The sequence below is a fragment of the Rattus norvegicus genome, chromosome 11 (genome assembly GCF_036323735.1).
Source record: "Rattus norvegicus strain BN/NHsdMcwi chromosome 11, GRCr8, whole genome shotgun sequence".
In the NCBI taxonomy this organism is placed as follows: Eukaryota; Metazoa; Chordata; class Mammalia; order Rodentia; family Muridae; genus Rattus; species Rattus norvegicus.
In genome coordinates, this window is record NC_086029.1 from 58,487,857 (window position 1) to 58,506,722 (window position 18,866).

The following is an 18,866-nucleotide window of genomic DNA, read 5'->3' on the forward strand; positions in this document are numbered from 1 at the left end:
CCAGATGTGCTTTGAATGAAGAGAAATGATCAGATTGGTTCCTTCTATGATACATATCTCAGACTCATGTATATAACACATATTGGTTTTTGTATTCTCTGCTCTTTTGATAAAAATTGATGCTCATAGAAAAAGCATAACTGAGTTTAGTAAAAATGTTCAGGGCTGGCAACATGGCTCAGTGGGTAAGCGTGCTTACCACCATGCCTAATGATCTAAGTTTAGTCCCTGGAATCCCCATGGAAGGAGAGAACTGAGTTCTGGAAGTTGTCCTCTGATTCTGTCCTTTTTCCAATTCTTCCCCCTCCCTTTCTCATCACAAACATGCACACACACACACATTTTAGGTTTCTGTTGAAGTAAAATCTGGTAGTTGACAGCAAAACTCTAGCCCATGAATTCCTGGGGGCATTTTCCTTGAGTGTATTCATAGTGCTTAAGATGAGCTTCCCAGAGTCTACTATATTAGCCTTCAAGAGATCTGGCTATATAATTTATTTACAATCAAGCGATAGCCAACTACTTCAGAAGAATTAATAGAAGGAATGGGAGATTTCTTTTGTTTCATAGGTTGAGGGAACACAGTCTACTAAGATAGAGGAGGCATGGTGGTTGGGTCCAGCTTGGTCCAGTGAGGACAATGGGAGGTAGTGGTACAGCTTCCTCACATGTTTTACAAGCCACGATTCAGAGAGAATAAGATTGGCAAAGGGTGGGTATAACCTCCAAGCCTGCCATCCAGCAACCTACATTTACCAGTCAGACCTCATCTTTTAAAGTTTCAAAGTCCAATGTACTAAATTTTTTTATAAGACTCAAGGCAATCTCTTAATTGTGAGCCATTGTGAAGTAAAGAAAAAACAAACAAATTACACTACTTCCAGTTATAATAATATAAACATCCTCATTCCAAAAAGGAAGAATGGAGTCATAGCATAGAAAGATGGAATCAAGCTAAGGTTGAAACCTAGTGGGACAAATACCAACCTTGCAGTTCTATGGTCCAGCATCTGGGAATTCAGTGGTATCGATCTGGAGTCCATTGCAGGCATGGGTCCCTTCATCACAGCTGACCTCAGCGTTCATGGCCTCTCTCTTGGTCCAGGTTTCCTTGGTATCTTCAGCTTTCTTCAGTGGATGCATTGGTATCTTGGGGTCTCCACTGAAACTTAGGTTTCACCTTCACAGATTTATGCACCTTACTTGAGCACTCATATAGGGAGTCACACCATGTTACACACTTTCTGGTTTCAGTGACTTTCTGACACCTTGAGGCAAGCCTCTGTGACTTCATAGCTCTTATATTTTGGGTGTCTGAAAAGCCAGTATCACGTAAAGTATTACTGCTAGCCTGAGTTGTAGCTTGGTTCCCTTGTACCAGAGCAGCAATTGTCATTGTGTTGCATTGTCCCTGAACCTGGGCAAACACTGCTCTAGGCTGACATTTTCTAGTAGGTAAGCTGAAGGCTCTACGGGCTACATGGGCTTTTTTAACCTCACAGCTACAAACACTTCCACACTTCTCCCTCAAACCACTTCCAAAGGCCTGTAAGTATAGCAATAAATAAACCTAGAATACATTGTTTTTATTAGTTACTTTTGTCTTTGCTGTGACCAGTCACCTTATAAAAATCAAGTTAAGGAAAGAAAGACAAAAAGGTTTTCGGGAAGAAAGTCCATCATAGCAGGAAAAGCAAGTCAGCCAGAGCTGTCTTTGCTAGGGTAGTGGGAGCTGGTGACACCACTTCCTCATAACTTTACTGATCAGGAAGCAGGGAGCTCTTACTGGACTAGGTTATAGCCACAAGGCTTGATCCAAGTGTTCTAATTCCACCAGCCAGTCCTTATGTCTTCAAAGTTCTATAGTTTGCCCAAATAGCACCACCAAGTATTCAAACATACAAGCACACACCATTTTCAAACCATAACAGATAAACAAAGGGCTTATGGTGGGGTTATGTTTCCAAGCATACAACCTGATGTCTAGTGAGTGTTGGCTTGGCTTGGCATCTTCAAGGGTAGTGCCTATGTATGTATATTTTGGTAGTTATTCCATGTTTTGGTAGTTATTTCACCACAGACCCTAAGATAAGAGTTACGTGGTGAGATGGTGAAGCAAATATAATAAAATGGTCAACTTCCCCCAAGAGGTGGTTTTTTTTTTTTTTTTTGAGTGATTGGTCAGACAAATGTTTGTGGAATTTCTGTAGGACCCAAACCTGAAAGAGTTTGAGGAAAAGGTCAATGAGTTTCAGCAGTGCCAAACCATGGGCAACGGACCAGATCTGTGTTGTTCCTCCTGTCAGAGAAATTCTAGTTCAATTTTTCATTAGTGCTAATGAAACTAACTCTGGTAAAAGGAAATCACATGACAATACCACAGCTGTTTCACTGAAAGTGCTACTAACTTGAGCTGTAAAATGTTTCTAACCTTTAGCTTTGGGCGTTGGCCTCAAGAAGAGAAGTCTGAATTTGTGGTGGGGGTTGGGGGGGGCAAAGGAAGTAAATTGGATACATGTGTTTCAAAATTAGAACTGAGAATTTGTAACTGAGAATGTTCCAAATGTTCAAGAAGGAATGGCCAGAGTTTAGGGGTTCTTAGAAGGTAGAAGCCTACTGAGACATTAGAAGTAAATGCTCTGGGGTTCTTTCAGCCACAAGAAATGACTCAAATGAGTAATGTGTAGCAGAGAATCCTGTGAGCCATAAGAACTAACTGACAAAGGGGCTTAGAGGAACAGAAATAGAGTTTAGAAATGAAGTCTGAGATGCAGACATTCAAATTAAGCTCATTGACTTCTTTCACACGATCGACATGGTGGGATTGTAAAGTCAGTAAGAAGTTAAGCCAAGAGTAACTGGAGGTGCCAAGAAATACGCAAAAACTCCGGAGAAGGATGATGACATTGTATACACCAAGAAGTTAAGAACAAGAAGTCACCAGAAAAGTGAAACTATGTAGCAAAGACATTTAAGATGGAAAAGTAAATTTGGTTTAGTGATAAATTCCAGTATGATTTTCACCTCCAGTGTGAAGGCGAACTGTAAATAATATTGCCTGTGCTTAAGGAAGGAAGCTTTGAGCTTTCCTGGTCATACTCTCTTCAAGCTCCAATGGAGATCATGAAGATCACCAGGGATCTCAGAGCAATAACAGTTTAAATGTTTGGTGGCTAAACAGGTAGAAATGTGGCCCTCTCTCCTACCCAATAAAGCTCTGTGAAATTAAAAAAAAAAAAAGTTAAGTCCCCAGAGGGTTTGGAGAAGGCTTTGGTGGTGTATAACGAGGAGCTTGAACTTCTGTCTGCACACATACGTAAGACTTTCTCACTCTTCAAAAACTCTGTCTCACACTTTCCCCTGATATGGTCCATTCGGTCTCTGCTGGGAAGCTGGAGGAAGCAGCAGACAGGTGAGAATCCTCAATTATAGCCTTGGAAGCTCGCCAGGGCAAGGGTGGAAATTCCCAGGCTGTCTGTGTGACTGTCCATTGATGAGTCATTTATAGCCCAAAGGCCATGTGTAGCTCAGCCAGCTCCGAGGAGAGCTTTCTGAATAAAAGATTAGAAAGCTTCTGTGTGTTTTGTTAAAAAGCCTAAATATTTTCATCTTGGTGGTTGACTGGTAGCAAATTTTTTTAGTTAAATTACAGTAGTTAGTAAAGATAATGCTATTTTATAAAAATACATTATGTACATATACATGTGTACACACAACACACACATACACATGCACACACATACACACACCACACATGCACACACACACACACACACACACACACACACACACACACACACAATTTCCATGATATAAGGAGTTTTTTCTGTTTGGGAGAAAAAAAATCACCCAGTCAGTATTCCTAAACTGACTCCTATGAATGACAACATATCAGATTACATAAACACATTTTTTTTTGTCCAAGGCAATTTTGCACACATTCACAATAAACTATTTAGACTACTTAAAAATTGGGGCTATAAGTTAAAATCTGTAATACATGAAAATATTTCTCTGAGCATAGAGCTCAATCACTGGGTTCTGGTGCAATTTTGCTTATTTCCCTTCAGGGAAAATCACGACTGAGAATCCTGCTTTCATCCCTTCTTGGAACATAGTCAGCAAGTATATTGGTAAATTAAACTTGGTATTGCTTAGTTGTTACTGTTTTTTTTTTAACCAGACATTGCAATGTATTTGTGTGAGATTTTTAAAGATTCTTCTATTATTTAAAGTCAATTATGCGTTTAAGCTTAGTGTAATTTTTTAAAACTTTAGTCTGGATGTAAAATAAAATTATTCTCCTGGTGGAGGAGCACTGAGAGCCCAGGAGGCAGTTTGTTCTCTGCATTCCTCTCATCGAGAAAGGGCCACCCAACTGCCCTCCCCACCTAGAGCATGACTCCCATCTCTACTCGTGTTTGGGTTTTGGGTCCCTTAGTAATTTTGATAGTTCAGAGCAGTATAGAACCTTGTCTGATTATCAGCTTGTCACCACCTCCTCTGAGAGTTTGTCTCATTGACCAAACCTCTGAGTGCCCCTTACAGCAATAGCTCAGCTGGACTTGTATGCCACTTATAATCTCAGTACCATGTAACCCTTTCTAAGTGACGTGCGCATCAGATGTAAATCCATTCTAGAAGCACTTAGCTCCAGGATGTCTGGGCCTCCTAACTTCCACTTTCAACACCGTGTCAATCAAAGCAGCAGTGTAGTGGGGTCAGGATGCAGAACTCTTGTTGACTTGAGTGTAGAAAGGGACCCCAGTGTGAACCTTCTCTCCCAATGGGAAGCTTCTCATGGCGACCTGGCAGGTAAGAACTGCAGACAGCTGCCTGCAAAGATTTTCCATAGTGACAAGAGCTGGTGGTATCTTTGAAGGAGAAAATTGGAGAAAACTTCAAAGTCTTGCTTGGTCCAGATGCTTTATCCACAAGACTCCAATGATAGGGGAGGAATTTCCCTTCACCATTGGTACCTCAGAGCCTCAAACACGTTTACTGGAGAAAGAGAAAGCTTCCTCCTCCCAGATAGGGAGGTAGTTCAGGGGAGATGGACACACCAGTTCCCTGAGACTGAGAATTCTGCCCAGACAGGGACTTAATTCCACTCAGTGTCCCTAACTACATCATATGCTAAAGACAGAGGTACCCATTCCTGCTTCAGTCACCAAAGACCTGGGACTCTGGTCTTTCAAGACCTGTCAGAGATAGGACCCTGTTCTACAAGAACCTGCTGCCTACCCCTCAACCCCCAAAGCCCAATGAGAGGTTTTTCTGTTTGTTCCTTTGTTTAACCACTCTTTGCATTGGTACTGGGAGGCGTCTAAAAGCACAGGACTGTGGTACTGGAAACCCTTCCACTAAGGTATTCTAAAACCTCCTGAGGAAATTTGTTGACATTCTTTCACCTTTGAGACTCATAGAGTTCTGTATTTCTGCCTGTCAAGAAAAGGCAACCTCACTTTTCCTTTAATGTCTGCCTACTCCATTTCTGGAGGGAAGGAAGACAAAATACCTGTCAGAGACATGAGTCTGTCTCTACTTATCCACCCTTTCAGGCTTTGGGCTTCCAACTCCACAGACATTCTTTTTCTCAGTCTCAAGTGTGTAGTGTAGAGGAATTTTATCCAGCAACATGTCTGCTTTGGCAAAGGAACACATCCAAAGACCTAGGTTTGTGTGATCTGGCGGGAATGACACACATTTAATCCCGTTGGCTGGAATACAGACATGCCCTTAGTACACACCTCTAATCCCAAACAATGAAGGCAAAGCTAATTTGTAGAAGGAAGTAGCCATGTTTGAAAGTGACTTTTAATTGAGTAGCAAGGGAATGAATAAGAGAAAAATTTGAAAGAATGAATCAGAAATAGGATTTGCTTACTTTAAGAGCCGCACAAGAAAGAGAGGTTACTTAAGAGAGAGGCTCAGCTCAGAGAGATGGGGGACAGAAAGGAAAAGAGAAAGAGGGAGACAGATAGAGGCAGAGACAGAGAGCGAGGGAGGGAGGGAGAGAGAGAGAGAGAGAGAGAGAGAGAGAGAGAGAGAGAGAGAGAGAGAGAGAGGTTTTTTTGGGATAGGTTTATAGAGACAGGTGGAGAGACAGAAGGGGCCAGAGAATGAGAAGTGTCCAGAAGATTAAAACAGATTGCCAGAGTTAGTAGTTTTAGGCCAAGCAGAGCAATTCAGTCAGAAGCTAAGAGGAGTCAGTTTGAATCAGTCAGCTTGGAGGGAATTTTGAGCCAGAATAGCTGAGTTGATAGCTAGTAGCTTTCAAATTGTTATGAAAATAATTTCCAATAAGATATGCATATTGGTACTTAGTAAACTCAGCTAGAGAAAAGATGTCATGAAATACTGTTTTATTTATCTATTTCATATGTATATAATGCATTTTGATTATATCCACTTACAACTCTCTCCAACTTCCTTTTTGGCTTCTTTCCATGCTCCCCTTTCAACTTCATATTTTCTTTCTTTTCTTTTTCTTTTTCTTTATTACTCACTGAGTTCAATTCATACTGATTACAGGTGTATGAGTATAGGCACGGGCAACATATAAAAGGTTGCACCCTTGAATAAATGTAACTCTCCCTCTCCTGCCATTCATAAGCTGCTAATAGCTTCCAGCCTGGGGGTCATCTGGTGAGCCTCTTGACCATACATCATGGAATGTTTAATAGTTTGGTCTTATTCAAGCAACCATAACTGCTGTGAGTTCATAACTAGTAAAGACCTCTCCATTCATTTGCACTGAGATGCCTCGGACATGCTAGACAAACACTCCTACCACTGAGCTACATATATTCTCAGTCATGTTTGTTTATTTTTATATGTGATCCAGTAATGTGGTTCTATAGACTACTAATAGATATTTACCTGCCATTTGAAAATACTGACCTGTTTTATCAAATTTGATCTGTTCAAATTGTCAATATAATTCTGAGGATTAAACTGTAATTATTTAATTATTTACTTCTCCATTTTCACAGAAGAGAAATTCGTATTTGTTAATGTCTTCTTTCCTTGCAGTGATTTCACAGATACTCAGTCTCATGAAGAAATTAGATTCAGTTGTTTGCTGTTCTTTCTGTGCTGATAGGCAATCAAAAACCCCTTGGTTTGAATTTGTCTGTAGGATGTAAAATAAAAAGTCATAGAGTCTTTTAATTGTTTTCAGTTTCTGGAAGAGGATTTGGGTTTGGTTAGGACTATTTATGATAATCCTTTGGGTTCAAAATTAGTATTTTATTAATCAAATTTGTTAATTTAAAAATTTGGATTTCTTTAACCTTTAACTGCAAGCCTATTAACAATTATGCAGGAATGCATCCGCCTTAGGGAAAATTGTATTTTTGTTCTGATGAAAACATCACTAATAAAGAAAATTCCAATTCTGCTTAGCAATACTGTAGCACAACAGTCAAGAGAGGTAGTACCAAGGTATGAAACAGTGTTACTGATTTCAGCACTGAGAATACTGTAATAAATCCTAAGATACAATAGTTGAAAATATTTTTCTGTTTATTAATAACCATCTACTTTTAAAGAATAATCAACTATTGTATAAATATTAAATGATTATTATTTGTGAAGGAAAATATCTTTAAAAGTATTTTTTTTTCTTTAGATAAAAACCCAATTTACCAGGATTTCTCTCTTCATGGTGTTTGAAGACATCATTAGGGCTTTTATGTTCTCTTTGACATTCTTGCACACAACTTTGCAGGAAGTAACTGTATTGAAGTGAACTTTTCCTGTGCCATCAGATTTGTTTCTGTTAAAGATAATGTTGATAGGAAATGAGTTTGAACTTTCCCTTCCTTAGATGCTATTAGGATATAGTGTTAAAACTTTTGGTTTGCATGGACCTAAAGGTAGAGCCTCAATAACAGTAGCTATAAAATACTCATCTGTATTATTGTGTCTTTCTTAAATATATATATATATATATATATATATATATATATATATATTCTATTAACTTATTAACTCCTGGCATGTCATAACATGACTTTATTTGGAAATAAGTTTCTTACAGATGTGATTATTTAAGATTAGATCATATTAGAATAAGGTGGACTACATCCAGTATGAATGGTCCCACGTGAAGAGACAGACGTGCACAGAAGAGAAGCAATGTGAAGATGTAGGGAACACAGGAACACCATCACCATGCCAAGGAATGACTATGGCCACCAGAAGCTGGGAGAGAGGAACAGAACAGACTATTCCCAGAGTCCTCAGAGTCCTCGGGGGATCCAACCTTGCCGACCTCTTGGTCGAAGATGGAACTCCAGGTCTGCGTGACAATGGGTTTCTACTGCTTAAACTGTGTAACTTTGTTATGGCACTTCAGCAAATGATATAATTGGGAAGGCCAGTGAGAAAGAAATGTACTCTGAGAACAGAGTGGCTAAAAGAGAGCAGGAGGCATGAAATGATGGCAGATATATCTTAGCATCTCTAAACAGATGTAATAAGTCAATTTTTTACTAAAAAATGTCTGTCTGAGAACTTTTTGAGCCTCCAGGTTTTTTCTGGACTCAAGTTCCACTGATTTTCACACACAAGTTCCATTCTTCTGAGTGTGCTTTCTAGCTTGTATGTACACTGTCATCGGCGACACACATTCAGTCCCTACGGTGTGTCAGAACTCTGCTGAGAAACAAGTATGGCTTCAGCTTCCTGAGGATACCCAGGCCAGAAGTTAAGTCACGTGACCTGGTTTCAGGAGAGTAGAAACAGGGAACTGAGGCACCTCTCAAGAGGAACCCATAAGCTGATTTTTATTAGTTATGGAAAGCTTCCCAGAGGAACTGGCTGAGCTTTGTTGAGAAAGGAGAAAGGATCGAAAGGAAGAGCAGGCATGGTTAGGAGAATAATATACTAAAAATAAGAACATATATAGCAATGGCTAGAGTAAATATGGGTACGTTATCCACTCTATTAAAGTAGGGGCCTAAGTCATTATCATAAGTTTCATTCAAAATTATTTAATTATATGTATTTATGGCATATGATGTAGTAATTTAATTTAATACAACACACATATAGAATATATCTTTAAACAAAGCAAAACTTACATTATCTTAAATATTTGTTAGTGCTTTGTGCTAGGAATATTTTAATTCCTTCCCTGTACTTCAAAATACAATGCAATAAAAAGAAAAGCGTCTGTGGTGCAGGTAAAAATAGGGTGGAAAGAACCAACTAGAAAATTTTCTGTAAGGAAGGAGGTAATTGTAACATAGATTCATGCAGTTAAATTGTGGCAGAAGTCAAGGGGAGGAATTGAGAAATAATTCAAGGGTAGCTACATAAATTCAGTGACTGGCTAGATGTAAGGATGGGGGAGAGAGGTAGCTTCTGGGGCTCGCTTTCAGGGTTATAGAACATGGTGAGTGTTGGGGTTATTTTCTAAGCAGGCCATGCAAGAAGTGGGCTAAGACTGGAATGGCAATGTGTGTGATGACTAAACCATGTGAGGGGTCCACGAGACATCACAAAGATCAGCATCTCTTAGCCTTTTTCCATTGCTATACTTTTACCATCAATCAGCATTGTCCAACCCCCCTCCCCCATTTACTTCAGTAAAGAAAAGGGTGTGCACGTCAGGACTGTTGTTTTACCATTGCATCACAGAGCTTAGGAGTTGATCTTGGGACTCTCCATACATACACTTGTCTCAAACAGGATTGATTTCTCTAAATTCAGTGAGATCTTAAAGCAATGGGAACAATTGTGTTTCTAATGGGCACAAGAGCCCGAATCAGAACACTGGTTGCACAGGCTCAAGGCCAGGTTCCGTTCTTTTCCCTCACTGTAACACAGCTCTTCTAGGATGTCTCTGATGGTACAGAGAGAAAAATCACAGCCACCATTGTGACTCCTCAGCTTCTCCCTTGCATTGTTTTCCTTCCTGTATAGAAAGTGTCTCCTTGAGAACAGCATAATGGATCTGTAAATGGGGTTTGCTTATTGTCAGTGATAGATTGAGAGGTCATCTGAGTTTATTTGGGACATAAGACTTAATGATGAATGGTGCTGAATCAATCGAATGCTGACATCCTCCATTTGGTAGTGGTCCTTAGTGGAAGATATTTCCTCATCCTTAAGTATGAATGTAATGATAAAAACCAGGGCCCTGTGTGAACATGAACTGGGTTCAATCCTGACCAGCTGTGTGATCCCAGGCAGGTGCTTTAATCTCATTTTTTTCCTTTTAATTGGCTGATGAAAGCACCCAATCACCAGAAATGGTGATGATTCAAGAACATATGTGTCATTTCATTTGTTGCAGTGCCTAACACATAACAAGCATTTAACAAATGCTAATTGCTCTTCCCTAGATGACCATTTTAGGATTGAGGACCATGCTAGCTGATGTTGGTTGTGGACACAACAGCAGTGTAAATGACTTTAACATTTTAGGTAGGGTCTAACATTCCCTTCAATAAAAATATCTCATGTAGACAACATGAATACATGCTAACAGTCAGAGTCACACAGAAGGTTTTCTGTGCTTTAACGTGTCTTGACTGCATGTAACTATTTGCTCTGGGCATTGCTCATCCCAATACAAGGCAAGTAAAAAGGTGTCAATAACCTTTTGATGACTTTGAGACAATGATAGGCAATCCCTTCCCACTGCTGCCTACTTCTACCTCCTGCCATTAAAGCTGGGTATCATAATACCAGGATCAACAACTGAGCCCAAATCACCAAGATTGCTCCAATAGTTCCTACAGATGTGATGAAAATATGTTTTCTGTTTTCATATTTATTCTTTTGGTTGCCATTTTCAATCCCTTTCTCCTGGGAGACTTAATTGTGGTTATAATACGGACTCTAAGTCAGGGGAAAATTTGATTAACCATTGCAACAGTAAAGGTTTTAACTTTCTTCTTTCCATTGAACCTTTACCTTCATTCAGGTCAGTACCTTTATGTAAAGCCTCTATTCTCAGAGGTTTTTATTTTTTTTAAGAATTATTTTCAATTTCTTATAAAGATAAAATTTCCCTCTCAGTTCTCTTGGGATCATCTCAAAACCCTCTCAGATGTCCAAAGGTAAATACACTGCACTGTTGAGAATCCTGCTATAGTTTCATGTGTAGAAGGATCTTTAGACTTTCTCTGTGAAGATGGGTAGGGAGAAGATGGAGAAGGAGCCTCATGAAATGATTGTACTGCTTGAACATGAGAGTGTGGGAACCTAGAAGTGTGGGGCCTTGAATGTGAATAATGGTTCCTGGAAATGGAGGCTGGAAGCTTGACAGAGGACCAGACAGAAATAACCAATATCTGTGTGAAAGAAGAGACCCTGAACATTGTCAGAGAGATGCCAAGTTTTCTGAAAAATCTGTGCTCTCAAATTTATTTGTGCAGTAAAAAATTAAATTAAATTAAATTAAAATTTCATTGCTGACTCCATGCATCATCGCTGCTTCCTTTCCTCGGGACCCTTTCATGTTGGGCAGGCCACTGGCATACTTCCTGTTTCACACCCACATGCCAATCCTCACAAACATATCCTGGGGCAGTCTGTCTGAGGGATGAAGGAGTGAAGAACTTTGAGATTCCTTACGAATAGGAGAGAAATGTTGTTCTCAGCATTTAGATATGTTTCGAAGGTGTATTCTTCCTCTGTCCATGGTGAGTCTGTGGACTAGTTTTTATGTAGACTTGACACAGGCTATGGTCATCTGGGTAGAGGAATATTAATTGAGAAAAATGAGTCATAGGAATGGTCTGTGAGCAGGTCTGTAGGGCATTTTCTTGACTGATAAATGGTGGGAGGGCCCAGCTCACTGTGGATGGTGCCACCTCAGGCAGGTGATTGTAGATGGTATAAGAAAGTAGACTAAGCAAACCATAAGGGAGCCAACACATAAGCAAAGATCTTCAATGACCTCTGCATTAGCTACTGCCTTTAGTTTCCTGTCCTGTTTGAGTTCGTGGTCTGACTTCCCTCAGTGACTATTCTATGGAAATATAAGTTGAAATAAACTTTTTCCTCCCCAAGTTGGTCATGGTGTTTTATAACAGCAATAGAAACCCTGAGTAAGAGTAAGACAATGAGGAACACTTGTGTTAGGAACTGAAAGTCAGTTTCCCCTCAATCTATTCAGTTTACATTTAGACTCTAAATTTTTTTAAAAAATTATTTTATTTGTTTGTATGTATCTGTGTGGGTGGGTGGGGCATATGCCTGTGAGCCTGACCCTCAGCGTGGTTCTGGAAACTGAACTTTGATCCTCTGGAAGAGCATCAAGCACTTTTAACTGCTGGGCCATCTCTCCAGTCCTCTAGACTTTAGGTATTTAGCAGAATATTAGGAGGAACTTTTTTTTTATTAACTTGAGTATTTCTTATTTACATTTCGAGTGTTATTCCCTTTCCTGGTTTCCGGGCAAACATCCCCCTTATCCCTCCCCCTCCCCTCCTTTATGGGTGTTCCCCTCCCCATCCTCCCCCCATTGCCGCCCTCCCCCCAACAATCTAGTTTACTGGGGGTTCAGTCTTAGCAGGACCCAGGGCTTCCCCTTCCACTGGTGCTCTTACTAGGATATTCATTGCTACCTATGAGGTCAGAGTCCAGGGTCAGTCCATGTATAGTCTTTAGGTAGTGGCTTAGTCCCTGGAAGCTCTGGTTGCTTGGCATTGTTGTACATATGGGGTTTCGAGCCCCTTCAAGCTCTTCCAGTTCTTTCTCTGATTCCTTCAACGGGGGTCCTATTCTCAGTTCAGTGGTTTGCTGCTGGCATTCGCCTCTGTGTTTGCTGTATTCTGGCTGTGTCTCTCAGGAGCGATCTACATCCGGCTCCTGTCTGCTTGCACTTCTTTGCTTCATCTGTCTTGTCTAATTGGATGGCTGTATATGTATGGGCCACATGTGGGGCAGGCTGTGAATGGGTTGAACCCCATTTTTTAATAGGTTTATTTGTCTCCCTGCGGTCTAAGTTCTTGAGTTCTTTGTATAATCTGGATATAAGCCTCCATCTGTTGTAGGATTGGCAAAGATCTTTTCCCAATCCGTTGGCTGCCGTTCCGTCCCAACCACAGTGTCCCCTGCCTTACAGAAGCTCCGCAGTTCCATGAGATCCCATCTGTCGATTCTCGATCTTAGAGCATAAGCCATTGGTGTTTTGTTCAGGAAATTTTTTCCAGTGCCCATGTGTTCCAGATGCTTCCCTAGTTTTTCTTCTATTAGTTTGAGTGTATCTGGTTTGATGTGGAGGTCCTTGATCCACTTGGACTTAAGCTTTGTACAGGGTGATAAGCATGGATCGATTTGCATTCTTCTACATGTTGCCCTCCAGTTGAACCAGCACCATCTGCTGAAAATGCTATCTTTTTTCCATTGGATGGTTTTGGCTCCTTTGTCAAAAATCAAGTGACCATAGGTGTGTGGGTTCATTTTTGGGTCTTCAACTCTGTTCCATTGGTCTATCTGTCTGTCTCTGTACCAATACCATGCAGTTTTTAATCACCATTGCTCTGTAATACTGCTTGAGTTCAGGGATAGTGATTCCCCGTGAAGTCCCCCCATTGTTGAGGATAGTTTTAGCTCTCCTGGGTTTTTTGTTATTCCAGATGAATTTGCAAATTGTTCTGTCTAACTCTTTGAAGAAATGGATTGGCATTTTGATGGGGATTGCATTGAATCTGTAGATCACTTTTGGTAGAATGGCCATTTTTACTATATTAATCCTGCCAATCCATGAGCATGGGAGATCTTTCTATCTTCTGAGGTCTTCTTCAATTTCTTTCTTCAGAGTCTTGAAGCTCCCATTGTACAGATCTTTTACTTGCTTGGTTAAAGTCACACTGAGGTACTTTATATTATTTGGGTCTATTATGAAGGGTGTCGCTTCCCCAATTTCTTTCTCGGCTTGTTTCTCTTTTGTGTAGAGGAAGGCTACTGATTTATTTGAGTTAATTTTATACCCAGCCACTTTGCTGAAGTTGCTTATCAGCTACAGCAGTTCTCTGGTGGAACCTTTGGGATCACTTAAATATACTATCATATCATCTGCAAATAGTGATATTTTGAGCCGTTAAAGGCTAGGCTCACAACCAAAAATATAAGAGGAGGAACTTTTTTGAGATAAGATAATGAACACTGAAGCACATTAATATCAGCGGTATCTTTGAGAAATGATGTCAAGGGGTTTGTTTCCATCACCTTTCCATTGTCCTGTCCTAGCTTTTGCCAATGCCCTCATCCTGGCCTTTGGTTTCATAAATGGATTCATCACCAAGACTGATCTTCAAATTTCTGTGACTAACAAGGATCAGATTGTCTTATTCCTAGAGGACTGAATATAATGGGCGATCTAATAAATAATTAATAATAATAGACATGCTTTAGTCAATGACTGTCATCATGATTTTTACTCATGATCTCATCTGATGTTATGGAGAGACAAATGAGTGTCTTGTTTCATAGAGTAGAAGACTCTGAAGCCCTAAGAACATAAATACATTGGGCAACATCATAGATATCTTGATAACGTGAGAGGTAGCTAGGGCCACAGACCTTGCTCACAATGTGCAACCATCTAATTTATTCTTTTATCATACCATACATCTTGATCTCAGAGTCCCCCTCCCTTCTCTTCTACTAGCTCCTACCCCCAACAGTCTTCCTCAAATCTGCTTCTCTTTTATTTCCTTTCAGCAAAAAAGAAGTGACATTAACCAAAGACGGTACAACAAGATATAGTTGACTAGGTGCAAACCCTCATATCAAGACTGGACTAGGCAACCAATCCAATAGGAGGGAAAGGCTCTCAAGAGCAGGCAAAAAAGTCATAGATAACCCCCACTTCCACTATTGGGAGTCCCCCCCCACATAAAACCAAGTTAAACAACCACAGCATGTATGCAGGCTCCACTTCAGTCACTGTGAGCCCTACAAGCCCTGCTTAGTTGATTCTCATGGTATCCTCACCTTCTCTGGTTCTTATTATAATTCCTTCCCCTCTTCTCCTGGGTCCCCCAAGCTTTGTCTCCTGTTTGTGTGTGGGTCTCTGCATCTGTTCCCATCAGCTGCTGAAGTAGGCTTCTCTGGTGATGATTGATTAATAATGATGATTTCAATTGTCTAACTCAAAGGGACAGTTTATGATGGGGTATCAGGACCCAAGGAAAATTTTCAGGAGCTCTGCTTTGTGTTAAGACTGTATTCTAGGGACTCTCTTCTCAAAACTTGATTTTAAATGAAGGTAAATAAACACTATGGGAATTGTTCTTCAGCAGAGAACAAACATGTGTCTTGGTTCAACATAGTCTTTGAAATCTGTCAGTTACTTCCAGAATACAGAGGTAAGGGTCCTCCTTCTCGTCCCCACAACCAGCTTTGAACTGCCACTCAGTAAAAGTTATTTCATCACAATCATATTGTGTTAAAAGGACTGAAACAGAAGTGTGGTCTGTAACTATATTTGCTATCTTTGGCTTTTGGTTTCCTGATTCTGAAGAACTCTGGGTGGGTGGTTGTCATGTTCCCTAAACCAGAGCACACATGTCCTGTTTAGCTGTGGGCTCAGAGCAAAATCGTAGCTGAAATTTTAAAACAGGCACGTATGCTTTGACAGCTGCTCCTAGCTTCTTCCTCTCAGCTTCCTTCCCACCTTTTGAGTACTTTCTTCAAAACAAAACAAAACAAAACAAAACAAAACACCTGCAGGTAAAACAGGCTCCCCTGTCTTTCGATTAAGAAGAAAACTTCAAACCCAATTTTGAGCAATTTAAAGTACATTTATTTATCTGTCCCAAGCCACCAATGTTTTCAGCAACATGTTTGCTCCTATACCCAAGGAATGTTCTTTCCTGGGACTATCCTTATGAGGGAGCTTGGAGATAAAGAGTGAGAGACACAGAGGAAGGAGTTTGGGTAGAATTCATACTGAGTCTTTTATCTTTTCCCTAAAGAGGAAAGTCTTTGTGAGAGAAGACTTGATGATTCCCTCCTGTCCTCCCTCCTTCCCTTCCTTCCTCTGTAATACCTGTCTCTAGTACATTTCCTATAGGGGTGATGATAAACTTCAGTTTTAGGAAATTCAATAGTGCAAAAAATAATACATCTAATCTAGGGTAAGAATGTTTCTTTTGGTAACCTATATTAAGTGATCCTAACTACATAGTAACATAATCTAAGTCATATGGAATCAGAACTGTGAGCCCATCTTAGCTGCATGAGCATGAACTTCTCTTACTGACCATAATTTCACTATACTAGATGCCCACTTGACTTAGGGTTTTATTACTGTGAGGAGACACTATGACCATGGCAACTCTTATAAAGGAGAACATTTAATTGGGGTTGGCTTACAGTTTCAGAGGCTTAGTCCATTATCCTCTGGCAGGAAGCATGGCAACATGATGCTAGAGATGTTGAGAGTTTAACATTTTGATCTACAGGGAATAGAAGGAGATTGTGTGCCATACTGGATGTAGCTTGAGCATAGGAGACCTCAAAGCCTCTCTCACAGTGACAACAAGGTCATACCTACTCTAACAAGGTCATACCTCCTAATAATGCCACTCCCATGGGCCAAGCATTCAAACATATGAGTCAATGGCCATTCCTACTCAAACCACTACACTAGCTGAAGCAATATCAGTGAAATCTGTTAAGAAACAAAGCCCTGTGGAACAGGAACTGTGTGGAAAAGAGTATATCTAGATGAGCCTCATGAGGGCAGGCAGTACTGGCATCAGGATTCTTCTTTTTTTTTTTTCGGAGCTGGGGACCGAACCCAGGGCCTTGCGCTTGCTAGGCAAGCGCTCTACCACTGAGCTAAATCCCCAACCCCTGCATCAGGATTCTTTAGACAAGGAAATCAGATTGTTCCTTCCCATGTTTGCCTAGCAGAGCAGCATGCAAGGCCATTTCAGAAACCACTCTCACTGTTTCTTCAGTCTTTGTGAAACACTCAAGGAATATCAAACACCAGTCCTATCTGTCACCTCTCTGACTTCTTCAGGTCTACTGGCACTCCTTCTATCTTGTCTAACATCTACCTTCTGTGGTCATCATTCTGAGGAGTCTTGTCATTCCCAATCAGGATGAAGAACCCATGGGGATAGAGGTGCTTGTCTTGGAGAGAATATTTTTTGTTTCCCTGGGATGACTATGTAAGTTATCAGAACTGTGGATGGAGAAACAGATCAGGACAACTTCTATGTCTGGATTGGAGAGATACTCAGACTGATATAATCCTTTTGTCTAGCTGTGGCTCACAACATCAGCTCTAGCTGCTTTCTGTTCACTTAGAGAGCACCACACAGTTCTCATACCGTGAGCATGTATACTTCTAGGACTGTTACTTCCCAAGGTGATGAGCAACCATCTTGCCAGAAGCTTCCTTGACAGCAATGGCCAGTTTCTTCTGGAGACACCACTGCTTACAAAGCACAGTTTAGACCCAAAGTAGTACAATGTACCACGAACTTCTCAGAGTGATGGTTCATACACAATGCCCCTGATTCTCATCTCTTTGTACCAAAGCTGCCTGTTTGCTAGTCATAAATTGATGAAGAGGACCCATAACTCAAAACAGAGTGAGGGATTGAGAGATTACTTTTAAGAGCACTTGCTGTTCTTCCAGAGGACCCAGGTTCAGTTCCCACATAAACAGGGTAGTTCATAGTCATTTGTGACTCTAGTTCTAGGATAGCCAACACTCTCTTTGGACCTCAATGGACACCAAGTATACATGTGGTCTATGTGCATATGCATATCACACACATAAAACAAACAAATCTAAATTTAAAATGAAGAATCTGGACTGTTAAAAGAATTGACAAAAGGAGATGGATTCAGCAGAGACAGATTATTTGTGTATCCTCCATTGCTCTGTGTGATGGAAATGGAGGTGAGTGGAGGTTCCAAGGAGACAGGGCTAGCCTCTCTTCTGAAGTGACTTGACTTGACAGTGTCCTTAACCTGCCAGAGTCCTGATGAGCTTTAGAGAACAAATCAACATTTGCAAAGCACATTATTTTATATACATATGTTATTATATAATATATTATATATTTATTATATATTATATTTAATTATTAAAAATGAGTGTATTGTGTGGGGGAGTCTGGACTTGACATGGTGCTTTCAGAAATGAATTGCCCTTTCCCCTCTGCTTATAGAAATGCTCAATTGCAATAAAAATGGACTTTCTCCTTTGTGTCCTTGGGTAACAGTAGCATGCGGTGACTAGGATGATTATCACAGAAAGCCAGCAGCATGTCCATGTAACCCAAGGTGACTGCACTGGGAAGACCACTGTGTGTTCTCACCTAGTCAAGTATTCTCCCTCCTAGTTTCTACTTGGACCAAAGTTTTATGCTAGTTTAAAGTGCCTTGACTCTTTAAACCATGAAAAAAATGTAATTTCCCATCACAGCTATCAGACATTTCTTGATGTTCATTGAATTCATTGAGATCCAACGGCCCTCATCATACAAAGGAGTTTTTTCAAGTAAATATTTCATATTCTATTATTGTGTTCCAGGGCCACAGCCTACTGCCCACCGTTAATTTCCTTTATGTGCACACTTCTGGTTCAACAAAATAAGCTGGTTTATAGCCTGATCATCATTCAAATAGAGTGGTCTACATCCTCAATTCTCACCTATTTTCTAAAGCTTTGAATCAGCTTCTTCGAGTCCTAAATACAATTTTTAAAAAAAGTTTGAATGGATAACCACACATGCCTAGATAGTGGATAAAAGCCTTTAACAAGAAATTAACCCAGAAAAGGTAAAGAAATTATGGAGTCGGGGACCAAATAGCAATCTTCATGAAGATTTAAGGCTGAATTCATGAAGAACAGGTGATAAACATGAATAGTT